The sequence below is a fragment of the Nicotiana tomentosiformis genome, chromosome 7 (genome assembly GCF_000390325.3).
Source record: "Nicotiana tomentosiformis chromosome 7, ASM39032v3, whole genome shotgun sequence".
Lineage (NCBI taxonomy): Eukaryota > Viridiplantae > Streptophyta > Magnoliopsida > Solanales > Solanaceae > Nicotiana > Nicotiana tomentosiformis.
This window is the reverse complement of record NC_090818.1, coordinates 93,655,972-93,673,153: the sequence shown is the minus strand read 5'-3', so window position 1 is coordinate 93,673,153 and position 17,182 is coordinate 93,655,972. Positions and strand designations below refer to the sequence as shown.

At 38.5% G+C, this 17,182-nt stretch overlaps 1 long non-coding RNA gene across 1 annotated transcript; it reads left to right on the top strand.

Moving 5' to 3' along the window:
- Nucleotides 1-3,390: 3,390 nt before the first annotated feature.
- On the top strand, nt 3,391-6,503 carry LOC104102381 (uncharacterized). Its single transcript, XR_687682.4, has 4 exons — nt 3,391-3,592; nt 3,700-3,770; nt 4,446-5,866; nt 6,270-6,503. It is a non-coding gene; the product is annotated as an uncharacterized lncRNA (long non-coding RNA).
- The last annotated feature ends 10,679 nt before the right edge of the window (nt 6,504-17,182 follow it).

Here is a 17,182-nt window from a genome sequence, read left to right as displayed (position 1 = left end):
ATTATATCTGACAGTGGGTCCCAGTTTACAGCACATTTTTGGAGGTCATTTCAAAGAGGTCTAGGGACGCGGGTGAATCTTAGCACATCATTTTATCCACAGACTGATGGACAAGTCGAGCTCACAATTCAGACGCTCGAGGATATGTTACTAGTATGTGTATTGGATTTTAAAAGAAGTTGGGATGAACATCTACCTCTTATCAAGTTTGCATATAATAATAGTTACCACTCCAGTATCCAGATGGCTCCGTACGAGGCTTTGTATGGGCGTAAGTGCAGATCTCAACCATCAATGATTGGTAAACCGGCAGATAGGGTGGTTTGATGTTGGAGAATTTGGGTTACATGGTCCAGACAAGGTTTAGCATGCTGTAGAAAAAGTAAAGCTTATCCAGGAGCGACTGTTGACAGCTCAGAGTCGTCAGAAGTCATATTCTGACATGCGGTGATGAGACTTAGTATTTGGGGTTGATGACTGGATATTCTTAAAGGTGTCGCCTATGAAGAGCGTGATGAGGTTTTACAAGAAAGGCAAGCTTAGCCCACGGTATATTGGGCCTTATAGGATTATTTCAAAAGTGGGCCGAGTAGCTTATGAGTTAGTTTTTCCCTCGGAATTGGAGTCTGTCCATCCGTTGTTTCACATACTATGCTACGAAAGTGCATTGGTGATCCTACCCGTGTGGTGCCCACTGATGATGTACAGATCATGGAGGACTTATCATACGAGGATGTTCCTACTAGACCAAAAAATCTGCAAGCTACGAAATAAGGAGGTAGCCTCCGTGAAAGTTTTATGGAGAAGTAAGAACATGGAGAGATGACGTGGGAAGCAGAGGAAGAAATAAAGTCTAAATACCCCCACCTATTTAAAACTGAAGATATGGCTCGAGATGGGATACTTCAGCCCAATTCTATTCAGGCCAGTAGGTCATCAGGTGAGCTCTTATTTTTGACTTTCAGTATTTATGATTGACGGCTGTGTGAGGCCAAGTGTTGCTATTTATGGACATTCGTCATGTGTGGCATGTATATTATGTTTTCTAGCTATGTGTAGGTTGGTTTTAGTCTAGTGTACGGAGGAGACTCTAGCAAAAATTTCCAAAGTCTCTAAGAGTAAACATTCGAGGACGAATCTTTCTAAGGAGGGAATGGTGTTACACCCTATATTTTCATATGTAAAAGTACGTCGTAAGCAAACTAATGTAAGAAAAAAAATGAGATCATATTTGAAACTATATAAAGTAAGTTATCATGTTACCTCATAGGATAAAAATATTGAAGATTATGAACAACAAGTACAAAGAGGGTTGGAAGGTTCAGAAGCTAAAGAAATTGAAGAAAATAATGTTTCATCGAAAGTCGACAAGTTGGCAATGTTATAACCTGTACCTTCGGGGTGAGACTAGGGTTCTTAACATTATATTAGGGTTATGTTATGATTTATTTTAGTCTTATGATAGTCATGTGTTATGTTTTGAAGTCAAGTAAATTGTAGAACAAAAGTCGATAAAAGTCATCACAAGTTACGTCCATAAGTTTTACTGAAATTTGGGTCAAATGTCACTACCATTTTCTCCCAATATACTTAGAGTTACAGGGTGATCAACCCATCAAATTGAATATGTATGCATCTATTTTCTAATAGTTAAACCGTTTGTCAATAAGGCATTGGAGTAGATAGATATATGCTTTTTTGCGAGATTGCGCAGACTATTAGGTGACAAGTAGGTGTGTCACCTTCTTGCTTAAATGAGAGGACTACATATGTCCAAATAGGGACCAGTTCAGGTTGGCCAAAGAGACCTTTTAAGGGCCTATTTCCTTCATATATAACACTGATAATAGGGCATAAAAACCATAGATAAGCCTCTACAAAAATCCTCCCAAAAATTGAACACAAACCCTAGTTGATTTTCTTTTCTTTTCAAGTTCTAGTTGGAGGAAAACCAAGGGTTAACTTCTACGGCTGACAAACCAACAAAAATATACATACAAGGCCGACATTATTAACATACTGCATTGACTGACAAAATATGTCTACAAGCCTCTACTGATGGATGTACTATGGTCAAAATAGGGCCCCGACCTACCCATAATATATATATACATATATACATAATATGTACTCAAAACCCTAGACTTGGCAACTCCGTAGGATGTGGAGCTTACCGATCAAGCTGAACACGGACATCACCTATGGAGGAGATCTACCAGTCTGTGTATCCGAACCTGCATGCATGAAATGCAGTATCCCCGGGAAAGGGACGTCACTACGAAATAATGTACCGATTATGAAAGTCAATAGAATAAATAAAAGCTGAAAACTAAGCTGATAATATAATCACCGAAAGTAACTGAGAGTCAAAGACGATCTCGAGATATACTTACCTGCTGATACTAACTCAACTCTCTCAGTATAGTAAGTAAAATAGTTGTACGGCCCTATAAGGCTCGGAACGTGTAACTGCTCGGTTGTAGTAGGCTCGCTAATAGGCACTCGGCCATACTAGGCTTGGTGTCTCGACAATTCTGGGCTTGCTCATAGGCTCTCGGCCACAGTAGGCTCGATATATAACTTACCATCTGATCGTAGGTTGCCCAATAGGGGCCTGCCCACCGATTATAGTTCGATGGTGGTGAAATATTGTAATACTGTATGTATATCGACTCTCTGCTCTCTTGACTGGAAGAAGATAACACTTAACTGAATATAAAGTCTCGATAAGGAATAATATTACAACTTATGAGACTAGGATAATGTACATAAGTTCAATAATATGAACTTCTCTTTATGGCTCGTTATCAAACGCATGTAGTTAGAGGATCATGCCAAAATGAAGGAAAGGTTTAGCCCTAACATACCTTATTACAATCTTTCTAATAACCACGTTGAACTCATCTCTTTGCACCATAATCTACAACAACGATAATAATACACTATTATTAAGTTACGAAAGGTACAACAATCGCATAACGAACGACAAGCTTATTTTATATTAAAACAGGCAGCACTCCCCTATAATCTTTACTTTCTCCCAATTCAAGATAACACCAACAATACAAGAACCACTACAAGAAATCTGTCTTTTAATAGCGATATTTAGTAGAGACTTTATTTATTGCTACAAACAGTATATTAATTGTGGCGACCTGATAAGTGGCTATAAAATAAAAACTTTTAGCGGCGACTTTTGCATGTCGCCTCTAATATGTGCCACTAAATCCTGAATATTTTGTTCCTGCTATGACCAAAATGTTGGCTCCAAATATTTAGTAGTGATTAATAGAGAGTCGTCGCTGAAGGTATTGTTAGGGCAACTGGGTCGCCTCTAATAGTGTAAATATCTGACATTTAAAAATAAAAAAGTAAATAAAAGACCCTAAATATACTAAGTCCTAAATATAGTAGAAGGCCGAAGGTCCCTTTCTTCTTCCCTCTTCTCGTTTTCTCTCTGCAAAAGCTCCATTACTTTTTCCAAATTCTCAAATTAAATCTTTCACTTTTGTTTAATCATAAGATGTGAACCTAATTTATGAAACCCAAAAGCCCTAACACCATTTGTATTCTAAGATTATACTCAAATCAGGTAATGTGTTCAAACCCCAAATCCATTTGGGTGTTAAATGCAGTTAGCAAGAGTGACTATTTCATTATATTCACCTCTAATTTCTTTAATCCATTTGAAATCTACAGGAGTAGAAAGTAATTTTTCCAACAATATCATCGTGTAAAGCCCTTCTCGGTGTTGATGATCTCTTCGCTGGGTAAGTTTTTTTTTTTTTGAAATTATGAACTTTTTGGTGATTGCATGTTTGGTATTCCTCTCAAAATACTGAAATGAGATGTTGTGTGGTATGGGTCTGTTACTATAAAGTCTTTTCACTTTTTCTGATCTGGTAAACAAAAGTATAACTGAATCAATGAATGTGTCCAGTGAATGAAGTGGTATCACCAAACACAGTCAGGCCTAGTACAAAAGACTAGTGCAAGGTATAATAGTAGGATAAAACAATATACTACTTTACTTTAACAAAAAGAAGAAGAAAAAAAGTAAACAACATCAGACAGATGTAGCAAAAGAGCTGTTTTCTGTGTATCATTTTTGTTGGCGAAGTAAGAGGAGGAATGGAGTTTTAGAGGCAACATAAACAAAAAGAGTAAGGAAATACCATGATAATGAATTCAGAAAGGGGCCTAATATATCTTACCTCTCTTCTTGTTGTAATCTGGGAAGATAGGAACTTTATGAGAATTATAATTCCTTGTTCTTGGGATGAGTTAGAGGCTGTATCCTATCTCATATAGTAACTACTGCCTTTTTTTCATTTTTCGCTCAAGTACTTCCCATCTAGTTATGTTCTTGTAGTTTTGTTGGTTTTTGTGGTCCTTGAGATTTATTAATTAATTAATTAATTGATTGATTGGTATTCTAAAAATAGGAATGGATAAAGGTTGGTTGAATATTAGGAATAGAGGTGACCAAAGATATGGAGATGGAGTAGATGGCTTTCTTAGTTGGACATTCAGTCAACCAAGGGGGAGCACTATGATTCGATGTCCTTGTAAAGGGTGTATGAATACTGCATTCAAGCTAAAACCCGATGTAAGAGGAGACTTATTGAAGAAGAGTTTCTGGGATTCTTACAAAGTGTGGGACTTGCATGGAGAACATTACATTCAAGCGGCAAACATAGAGGCTAGTGTGTCTTCTGCAATAGAAATTGTGCGTCAAGAGATGCAAGCTGATATGGATCGAAAGTTGCAAGAAGAACGTGAACAAATGGCTGCGGAGTTGAAAAGGAACATGGAGCAAGAGTTACAAAGATAGTTGAATGAAAAGCTTGAACATGTCAATCAAGAAGTAGAGAACAGGGTCAGTCTAGAAGTAGCAAAGAAGATCCAAGAACAACTGGGTGCTCTCATGACCAGAATGCAACAGATAATTTACTCTTAATATTTTTATACTCTTCTTTTTTTATATTTCTTCTTCTTACCGACTTGAATCTTCTTCCATCCTTCTTGACAATTCTTTTTTTCATCTTCTCCTTCTTTAATTATCTTTATGACAATAAGTTGTTGGATTGGTACATGTTCTGGTGCGATCTAAAATTTTGGTGCGATTCTGAAATTTTAGTGCGATTCTGAAATTCTAGATATGCAAAATCTAGTTGGACAATCTGGATATGCTGTTTTGCATGGCTGTTTTTGTCTTAAATTCTGGATATACAAAATCTGTTTTTGGACAATTCTATTTTTGCTTAAAGGATGCATTTTTTGGACAATTCTGTTTTTGCTTAAAGGATGCATTTTATTGAAACAGACTTGTGTAGGCTAAGGTATCAAAGGTAGCGTTTTATAAGTAGAGTTTAGGAAAATGTTAGTATGCAGTGGATGATCTTGGGCAAATTGCTTCTTTTTGGAAATTTTTTTGTGCTTTTCCTTTTCAGTATCAATTGAAAAGGAAAGAGAAGGTTTTACGTTGTTTTGGTCAATTTTACGGGGAAGAAGGAAAATTGCAAAGTTCATTATAGAATTTTCTTTTCAGTCGTAATCGCAAAGCTCGTGTTGATATAATCCTATCTATATTTTTTTTTCTTTAACTGTTTGGCTAAGGTTCTTTATGATATTAATATTTTCAATTGCAATCGGCTCACTTCTTAGAGCAGTTTGATGGATGTAGTAGGTGGCAATGACGGGTAGGGAGATGCCTTTTGGGAGGATTTTAGTATGCATAGTTTCTGTTGAAATGCTTTGACTGGTGGCTTTGTTGTTGGAGCATGTATTTTCCTTCACAGTGATTGATCGGTTTTCTTAGAGTTGGAAGTAATATAAATTGCCTTTGACTGGTTTTCTTAAGCAGGTAATGAGGAGTTAATATTTCTTAATGGTGTTAAATCTTTTGAAAGAAAACTACACTATCCAGGTTCTGTTTAAGTATTAAAATAAAAACAGAAGGTAAATGGATTCAAGTTGCATTTTAACCTTTAAAGTGCATGTCTCTTTTTTTTCCCAATTTAAAATTGCTCTCCTCTTCTCAATGTCGTAAGAATTTTTGAAAGAATTGAGAATATCTTTCTGGACAGCAAAACCTTTTTCTAAATATGTCATACATGTTAAATTAGTTGGTCTTTTTAGCTGTAAAGCATGTCATACTTAGGAGACGTGGTTAATGGTTGAAAACAATTCTATGTCATCCATTGTACTATTAGCATTAGATTATGAGAATTATCAAAGTGATCTTGTGTTTTTTTGTGTAATAACAGGGATGAGGTTCTTAAACAATGAATACAACCAAGGAGGGGCTTCAGGGCACTTAGTATTTTGGTCTTTTGGGATGTATATGCATACAATGACAATGAATTGTTATTCATTATATATGTAATTCGCATTTTAGTAATGGAAGTATTTAATATCCGACTTAAGATATTCTTTTGGTGTTTGTAAAATACTATTGGATGCGTTTATATATTTTTGGTCATTGCAATTGCTGAATTAAATAGGTTGCAGTGGTGACAAAATCTTATTCAGAAAAGTATTTGTTGAAATATTGAAGTTGCCACTTATTGTTTAATAGTTTTTGTAGCAATTATCATTGCCACTAAATGTCATTCTCCAGCAACAAGCTCAGAGTCGCCACTGATGGTTGAGTGTTTTTGTGGCGAAAAGCTGCCACTGACAGTTATTTATTTTTGTGGCGACTTGCCCCTGAGTCTATTTGGTGGAACTACTTTTGTGGCGACTTGGCATACCTTTTATGGCGACACCCTGTAGTCGTCACAAATAACGTTTAGTAATGGACTCACTTGCAGCAAGTCCAATGTCGCTGCTATAAACATTTAGCGACGACATATGATGATTTTGTAACGACTATGGTCGCCGCTAAAAGGAAGATTTCTTGTAGTGAACACAACAATAACAACATATATACATTATTTTCTAACCTTATATACATCACAAAATAATACAAAACAACCCAGCACATCCCAATCTCTTAATACATAAAACGACCACCGTAGTAGTGTCAAACAACCCGAAAATATTACGACGAATGAACAGCCCACAATCCTGCATTTATGTAGTGTTTATACACACCCTTTCTCCTCAAAAACACCATAAAACAGCAGCAAAATACGCAATCCAACAGCAACACAAAATATTCCACAAAACTATCCACTACAAGTTGAATAACTCGAACTCACGGCTTTCGATCACCGTCCCGTGAGTTCTTACAATTATAGAAAGACTTTCCATACATTTCCAGAAGAAATAATGGATGAAAGAGGCCAGTATACTTACCTTATTTATTGAATATCTCAGTTCCTATGTTCAGTCAGAGCTGGTTTCCGTTTAGTTTTATATTTTATCTTGCAATGTGGCCCTATGGCCCAAATATGACATTGTATGTTCAGAGTTCCTCAATCTCAAGTTGGTACGCTCGGTTAAGTGAGGCACCGGGTGCCGGTCTCGCCCCCAAATTTGGGGCATGACAAAATGATGTGCAGAAGCATAATATGAGTACACCACAGTTGGTACCTAGTAAGTAAGTCTATTGTGACGAGGGTAGATGCATTCAGATACTCTCTCTCTCTCTCTCTCTCTCTCTCTCTCTCTATATATATATATATATATATATATATATATATATATATATATATATATATATATAAACTCAGAATTGAAATAGTAGAGAATCTCATGAATAGCAAGAATCAAAGATATCAACAGGCGAACGATGTTAAACATGCTTTTCCAGTACAAGAAATAATCATAACAATGCCCATATATAGTATTAAAAGATAGCATGCTCAAATAAAAGAGTCGGGGCCTCCCAACTAGCATATAAATATCATGCAATAATGAGTCCAAATTAAGTATTCTTATTCGAAATGCATGCATATGCTCAAGAATTACAGATAAAAGGTTCACACAGACTTTAAAACAATCATACGAATATGTGCTCATGGAATCTCTATGTGACTACGGAATATTTAAGCAATTCAACATATCAAGGATAAGTTGCCATGCCTTTGTAAATAATCATAAATCTAGGCATGATTTCTAACATGAATAAGAGAGCAAACGTAGTCACATAAGCCAAACAAATCATGAATCAAATGAGCACATATTCAAAATAAGGCATACAATATTCTAATTCTATCCGGGTCATGATATAAATTTGGTAAGTGCATATGTACTTTCTACCATATACATCACCCCCAATATCGTAAACGCATAGCAATTAAGTCAAATCTGAGGGGTTTTTCTCTTAACAAGGTTATCCAAGAGATTTACCTCCAACCGGTAAGCTAAAAATCACCAAAGATGCCAAATCCTCAAAAATTCAACTCCAAACGGCTCGAATCTAATTAAATACAACCTAATAACATCAAACAAACCATAGAAATCGAACCCCACGATAAAGATTGAAACAATAATCAAATATACAAAGTCAACCAAAAAGTCAGTCCAGGCCCGTTTTCCGAACCAGACATAACTCACAAATCCAGAGCACCCGTTCTGATACGAGTCAAAATATTTTATTCAAAATCAGCTCTAAATCGGGTTAAATCTCAATTATTCACATTCCAAAAGTTTTGCCAAAAATTCCCAAATTCACTTTAAAATTCAAGCTTTTAGGTGTAGAAATTCATGAACAAATATGATATAAAGTCAAATCCAAGTGTTAATTACTTACCTCCAAAGATGTAATGAATTTGTTCTTCAAAATATCTCACTCTCGAAGTTTAGGGCTCAAAATATGATAAAGTGTGTAAAAGTCCCTAAATTCCAACCTAAGTATTCTGCCCAGGTATACTCATCGCGATTGCGGGACCTACATCGCGATCGCAAGACCTACATCGCAATCGCGAAGGTCAAAATTGCCTAGCTGCTTCCCACTCTCCGTGAATTCAGAGAACTAACCACGAATGTGATAACTACCCAGCTAAGCCTACACGAATGCGGTCCCTCACTCGCTAATGCGAAGGCAATCCTGGCAACAAACTTCCACGAACATGGCTCCTGAATGCGAACACGAAGCACCAGACACCAGCCCTCCACGACTGCCTCCCCACTTCCGCAAGCGCAAAGGTAACACTTCTCCTGCTAATTCTTCTACTCCGCGATCGCGAGCTTCTCTGCGCGATCGCGAAGAAGCCTCCATGCACTAGAAAAGCAATTCAAAAATAAGGAAAAATGGTATGAAACCACCCCGAATCAAACCCGAGCCCCCTAGGACCCACTCCAATCATGCTAACAAATTCCAATATCTTATCCAAACTTGTCCAAGGGTTCAAAACACCACAAATAACATCAAAATCACGAATCAACGATCCAAATCTCTCTCAAAAAACAAAAAATAAAAAACAATCACTCTCTTAATATCAAGAACTTCTAACTTGCAACCAAGCATCCGATTCAAGCCTAACCAATCCGGATTACAAAAAAACTTAGTACATAAGTACCAAATGACATAACAAACCTATACCATTATCCAGAACAACCATCAATTCTGATATCATCAAAGTCAATCCTCGGTCAAACTTATGAACTCTCTAATCCTACAAATTTCTCAACTTTCAGCAAATAGTGTCAAAATACCCTAGGAACCTCCAAATCCAATTTCAAACATACACCTAATTAAAAAATTACCATAAGAAGCTATAGGAACCATCAAAACACCAACACGAGATCGTTTACAAAAAAGTCAAACCTTGGTCAACTCTTACAACTTACGCTTTCAAAATTAAAGTAAGTGTCTCAATTCACTCCAAAATATTCTTGAAGCCAAACCAACCACCCCCGCAAGTTATAAAACCATAAACACACAGACAAAAAGCATCAAATAGGGAAACGGGGCTTAAATACACAAAATAACCGGTCGAGTTGGTACATTCTCCCCCTCTTAAACAAACGTTCGCCCTCGAACGTGTTTTAAAAGCATACCTAGAATGAAAAAAGGATGAGGATATCTACTCCGCATATCATGCTCGATCTCCTCGGCAGGTTGACTTCTCCACTAAACCATCACCGATGTAATGTCCTTTAACCTCAGCTTTCGAACCTGCCTATCCAAAATAGCCACTGGTTCCTCCTCATAAGCCAAGTTCTCATCCAACTGCACCGAACTGAAATCTAGCACATATGACTAATCCTCATGATACTTCCGAAGTATGGAAACATGAAATACCAGATGAACTCCCGACAAGCTGGATGGCAAAGCAAGCCTGTAAGCCACCTCATTCACTCTCTCCAAAATCACAAATGGGCCAATATACCGAGGGATCAACTTGCCCTTCTTCCTAAACCCCATCACACCCTTCATAGGCAAAACTCTGAGAAGGACCCTCTCATCCTCCATGAAATCCACATTATGAATCTTCCTATCATCATAACTCTTCTATCTGGACTTCGCTGTATGAAGCCGCTCCTGAATAAACTTCAACTTCTCCAAAGCATCACAAACTAGATAGGTGCCCAACAACTTAGCCTCCCTAGGATCAAACCAACCAACTGAAGAATGATATCGCCTCACATATAAAGTCTCGTACGGATCCATCTGGATACTAGATTGGTAGTTGTTGTTGTAGGAGGACTCTGCTAACGGTAGAAGCTGGTCCTACTAACCCATGAAATCAATAACGCATGCTCTCAACATATCTTCCAAGATCCGAATGGTCCGCTCGGAATGCCCGACCGTCTAAGGGTAAAATGTAATACTCAACTCTACATGCGTGCCCAACTCACGTTGAACGACTCTTCAAAAATGTAATTTAAACTAAGTGCCTCGATCTAATATGATAGACATAGGCACACCATGCAGGCGAAAAATCTTTCTAAGATAGATCTGAGCTAACTGCTCAAAAGTGTAGGAAGTCTTGACAGGAATGAAATGTGCAGACTTGGTTAATCTCTCCACAATGACCCACATGACATCAAATCTCCTAAAGGTCCATGGCAACCCCATCACAAAATCCATAGTGATACTCTTCCACTTCCACTATGATATATCTAGCCTCTGAAGCAAATACCCGGTCTTTGATGTTGATACTTGACCTGCTGACAATTCAAACACTATATAACATGCCCAATAATGTCCTTCTTCATTCTTCTCCACTAATAATGTTGCTTCAAATTACGATACATCTTCGTAGCACCTGGGTGAATAGAATACCACGAACTATGAGCCTCCTCAAGAATCAACTCCCTTAAACCACCTACATTAGGAACACAGATCTGACCCTGAAACGTCAATACCCCATCATTCCAATAATCACCTCCTTACTCGCTGCACTGTGTCCTTAAGGACAAGCAAGTGGAGATCATCATAATGGCAAGCCTTAATATGCTCAAACAAGGACAACTGTGATACAACACAAGCGAGAACCCTGCTTGGCTCAGAAATATCTAATCTCACGAATCTATTGGCCAACATCCATAGCTAAATGTCTCTCCATAGTTGGAATGAATTCCAAACTCCCCATTCTCTCTACCTTTCTAATCAAGGTGTCTGTTACCATATTGGCCTTCCCCGAATGATAAAGAATAGTGATATCACAATCCTTCAATAGCTCCAACCATCTCTACTACCTCAAATTCAAATCTTTCTATTTAAACAGATGCTGGAGACTCTGATGATCCATATAGACCTTACAAGACACGCCACATAAGTAATGCCTCCAAATCTTAAGCGCGTTTACAATAGCTGCTAACTGCAAATCATGCACTATATAGTTCTTCTCATTGGGCTTCTACTGGTGCGATGCATAGACAATCACCCTACCGGCCTGTATCAACACATATCCAATCCGAACCCTCGAAGCATCACAATAACTGTGTACTACCATGATCCCGAAGGCAACACCAAAATCGGAGCTTTAATCAATGCCGTCTTGAGCTTCTGAAAGCTCTCATCACACTCGTCTGACTACCTGAATGGAGCGCCCTGGTCAACTGAGTCAATGGGGCTGCAATAAATGAAAAACCCTTCACAAAGCGGCGGTAATACCTGGTAATACCCAACTAAACCTAAGAAACTCCTTATCTCAGTAGCGGTAGAAAGGTCTGGGCCAACTCTGAACTACTTCAATCTTCTTCGGATCTACCTTGATACCATTGCTAGATATCATGTGGCCCAAGAATTTCACCGAGTCCAGCCAAAAATCACACTTAGAGAACATAGCGTACAAATTTTTCTCCCTCAAAATCTAAAGTACAGTCCTTAAATGTTGTCGTGTTCCTCAGCACTACAGGAATATACCAAGATATCATCAATGAACACAATGACAAAAGAATCCAAGTGAGGCTGGACCACACTATTCATCAAATGTCTGAAGGTTGCTGGGGAATTAGTCAAACCAAAAGACATCACCAAAAATTCTTAATGCCTATAACGAGTTTTGAAAGCCCTTTTAGGAATGTGCGAAGCCCTGATCTTCAACTAGTGATACCCTGATCTCAAGTCAATCTTCAAAAATATCCTAGCACCTTGAAGTTGATCAAATAAGTCATCACTTTGAGGCAATTGATACTTGTTAACCTTGTGAAATTGCATGTAGTCAATACACATTCTCATGGACCCATCCGTCTTCTTTACAAACAACATCGGCTCACCCATAGTGATACACAATGCCTAATGAACCCCCTATCCAACAACTCTTGCAACCATTCTTTCTATTCCTTCAACTCTGATGGATCCATGCGATACGATGGAATATATATGGGCTAAGTGCACGATACCAAGTCAATACCAAAATAAATATCCCTATCAGGTTGCATGCCCTGTCAGTCAGCTGGAAACACATATGGAAACTCTCTCACTACCGGTACATACTCAATAGTAGGAGTATCATAACTAACGTCTCTAACAAAGGCTAAGTATGCCAAACATCCCTTCTCAATCATCCGCTGAGCCTTCAGAAATGAAACTACCCTACTAGAAGTATGGCCAAGAGAACCTTTCCATTCCAACCTTTAAAACCACTACATAGACAACATCACGGTCTTAGCGTGACAATCAAGAATAACATGATACAAAGATAACCAATCCATACCCAAAATTACATCAAAATCCACGTTACTAAGCAATAGGAGATTGAAACTAGTCTCATAGCCCCCAATGGAAACCAAACAAGACTGATACACACGATCCATCATAATAGAGTCACCAACAGGTGTAGATACATAAATAGGAATATCAAGAGAAGTACGGGGCAAATCCAAATGTGATACAAAATAAGATGACGCATAGGAATATGTATAACTAAGATCAAATAGAACTGATACATCTCTGTGACAGATATGAATAATGCCTAAAATAACTATACCAGAAGCCTCCACCTAGGGTCTACCCAAAAATGCTTAACAACGGGTCTAAACCTTCGCCCGATTGCCCTCCGCCTTTGGGACGTCCTCTAACTGCCTAAGCTCCCCACTCTAGCTGGTGGGGTTGGTGGTGTAACAATTGGAACTGGAGTCACTTCCTGAGAACTGTGCGGTGCTGCGCCTCTACCACACCTGGGAAAATCCCTCTTTATATGCCCTACCTCTCCACACTCAAAGCAACCTTGAGCTAAGAATAGCTGCTGCATCTGAGGCTACCTCTAATAACCCGAATACCTACTGGAAAACCCCTGGACTAAAGGAGTGCTATAGGAACTCTGCACTGGTAATGCACTAAACAAAGATGGAATTGGAGCACCACGAGTGGACTGATAAGCTCAAGATACTAGCTTGCTAGGATGGCCTCTCCTTGAATGATCCCTACCTCCGGACGAGGTACCACTGAAACTGCCAGAATCAAGGTGTCTTACCCTTATCACCATGGCCACCCTGCTCTATCCCCGAATGCGCTCAATCCTGCACGCTATGTCTACAGCCTGAAGAAATGCACTACTAGTATCTGCCTCCCTAGACATAGTAATATTGATACCAAAATTCATCCCTTAATGAACCTCCTCACCTTCTCAACCTCGGTTGGAATCAGAAAAGCTGCATGACAGGATAGCTTAGTAAATCTCATCTCATACTAGTTCACAGACATACGACCCTGGTGAAGGTGCTTGAACTTGCAACGCATCTCCTCCCTCTTTGTGAGGGAATAAACTTCTCTAAGAAGAGATGTGAAAACCGACTCAATGTGAGTGGAAGTGACCTTGCTGGCCTGCTACGCTCATATGACTACCACCACTTCTTGGCTGGCCCCTTGAGCTGGAAAGTTGTCACGACCCCAAATTCCACCAAAGCCACGACGACGCCTTACACTGCTTGGTAGGAAAGACAACATTTAATATACATAAATAAACTTCAATAACAATAAGAAATAGTCTCAAAAGCAGAATATGATAAATAACTGTAGCCAAAAAGTGATATGAGTACATGAGATCTATAGAATAAATAAGTACAGCGGTTTGAATAATGATACAATATTGTATGATGTACATAATAGTAATTACAAAAGTAAAGGAAGGGATTCCAAGGCTTGCTAACGGAAATGGCATTACTACCTCGAAATCACCAATGGGCACCGGTGCAACACTATAACAATCAGCTCTATCAGCAACACCTAGATCTGCACATAAAGTGAAGAGTGTAGTATGAGTACAACCGACCCCATGTACTCATTAAGTAGCAAGCCTAACCTCGGATTGAAGATAGTGACGAGATTGACATGATTCGCTACTCACTTTTAACAGTCAACAATAACAGTAATAGCATAATAATAATAATAATAATAATAATAATAATAATAATAATAATAATAATAATAATAATAATAATAATAATAATAATAATAATAATAATAATAATAATAATAATAATAATAAAGGGAAAGCAACTCAAGAATAACAAGTTCAACTTATTCACATTAACAGGAAATAGGCATGCTTTCCAATCAAATAAGCCAAGTCATCAAGCTCAAGATATAAAGTATCACTTAACATGAGGAAGATACGTCTCTTTTCTAGCATGAAAAGTATCAATACCAAAATTAACGTATTGATAGTTAAATCATCAAGTAAGCACAATCTCAGTATTGTACGGGTTCATGGCGTAAAGCCCCTCACTCAACACATACTAAGTGCTTGGTGCATGCACTCGCAGGGCCCAAAGAAGCATGGATTATCACCTAACTCTTAAGGGGCAGATCCTAGCCCAAGCGCATGATCAGATCAAAAGTTAACGATCATAACAAGCCCAATAGCCTGGCACACGTGTCACCTCAATATCAATACCACTCATCCCAATAAGGGGGCCTAACATACGCGCCATGTCAATATCAATATTAATACATCTCTATGGCCCCTGTTCAACCATTAATCCGCTCAAATTCCAATATGCCAAATATCTCACAGTTTCAGAATTCAATATACCGCACCACAAATCCACTCAAACCTGTAGTACTCAAGTAAGGAAACCAACAACATGTGAGATAATAGGTAATAAGTATACAGAAATGGTGAAATAACACGCGGATATAATAATGACAAAAAAGTATGGCTACAATCAAGGCAAATAGCTAAACATAGCAAAATTGCGCTAACATGTCTCAAAGGGATAAGCACATAGCCTAGACATGATTTCTAACATGAATAATAGCCCAAGTAGTCATACAAGTAGATAAAATACGGTAACACGAAGGAATGATAGCAAAACAAGGCACATAATAGCCTAAGGTCTACCCGGAATAATAAATAACCACGGGGCACGCATATACGCTCGTCACCATGTACGTGTGTCACCCCTAACACATAGCAAATGTCGTAGTATACGGGTAAAATACCCTCAAGCCAAGCCTAGGAAAGATACTTACCTCAAAGCGCGAGAATCAATACTCCAAAAAGCCCTTACCTCTTGAATCGGCCTCTGAACGAGTCAAATCTAGCAAAAAACAACTCAATAGAAACAAACAATGCTATAGGAAATCGATTATAATAAAGCTCCAATCTATATCAAATAGGAAAAAGTCAACCAAAGCGTTAACTTGTGCCCTCTTCTTGGAACCTAACAAAAATCACAAATCCCGACTACTCATTCGAAAACGAGTCCATATATACAAGTTTCATCCAATTCTAACTCCATTCGTGGTTCAAATCTCCAGTTTTTACTCTCCAAAATCATAGTCAAACCCCCCAAATTTCTCCTTCAAACCCCATAATATATGTGTAATAATCCATGGATAGACAAGATATAATATTAAAATCAAGTAGAAATCACTTACCCTCTTGCCTTGTGTGAAAAATTCCCTTTAACAATTGCCCCTCTCCAAGTCTAGGGCTGAAAATATGAAATAATAGGTCTAAGTCCCGAAATTAAATAACTTATAACTCTGCGTAGTGATACCCTTCATGAACGCGGCCCATGCCTCGCGTTCACGAAGCATAAACTGCCTCTGCCCCAAACATGCTATTCGCGAACACGGTCTGCCACCCGGGAATGCGATGTAGTCGCATCCCCAACCTACACGAATGCGACCATGTCTTTGCGAACACGAATTCTAAATCTAACTAGCTCCCAGCCAGCTACTCCTCCTTCGCGAACGCGAAGGCCACCGACCCCACCACTTTGCGAACGCGACGCCCTAGATGCAAACATGAAGATAAAAATACTACTGTCTAAAATAAGTCTTCGTGATCACGAGACTTGCTTTACGATCACGGGCACATAAGACACCAACAGTTCTTCAGCAATCCAACCAAGCTTAAATGATCCGAAATCCATCCAAAACGCTCCCCAGCCCCTCGAGACCCGTCCAGATATACCAACAAGTCCCAAACATAACACAGACCTACTTGAGGTCTCAAACCAAAAAAAGTATCATCAAAACTACAAATCGTACCTCAAATCTGGCTTAATGAACTAATCAACTTCCAACTTTCAAAACTCATGCGGAACCATGTCTAACGGAATAACACCAAATTTTGGTCACAAGTCCGCAATGACATAACAAACCTATTCTAACTCCCGCAACAACAATCTGAACCCGATAATATCAAAGTCAACTCCCTGTCAAATCTATGAACCTTCCAAACCCTCAAATTTATAACTTTTGACAATTAGAGCCAAATCAATCTAGGAACCTCCAAATCAAATATCCGGGCATATGCCCAAGTCCAAAATCACCATATGAACCTATTGGAACCATCAAAACACCATTACGAGGTCGTTTACAAAAGTC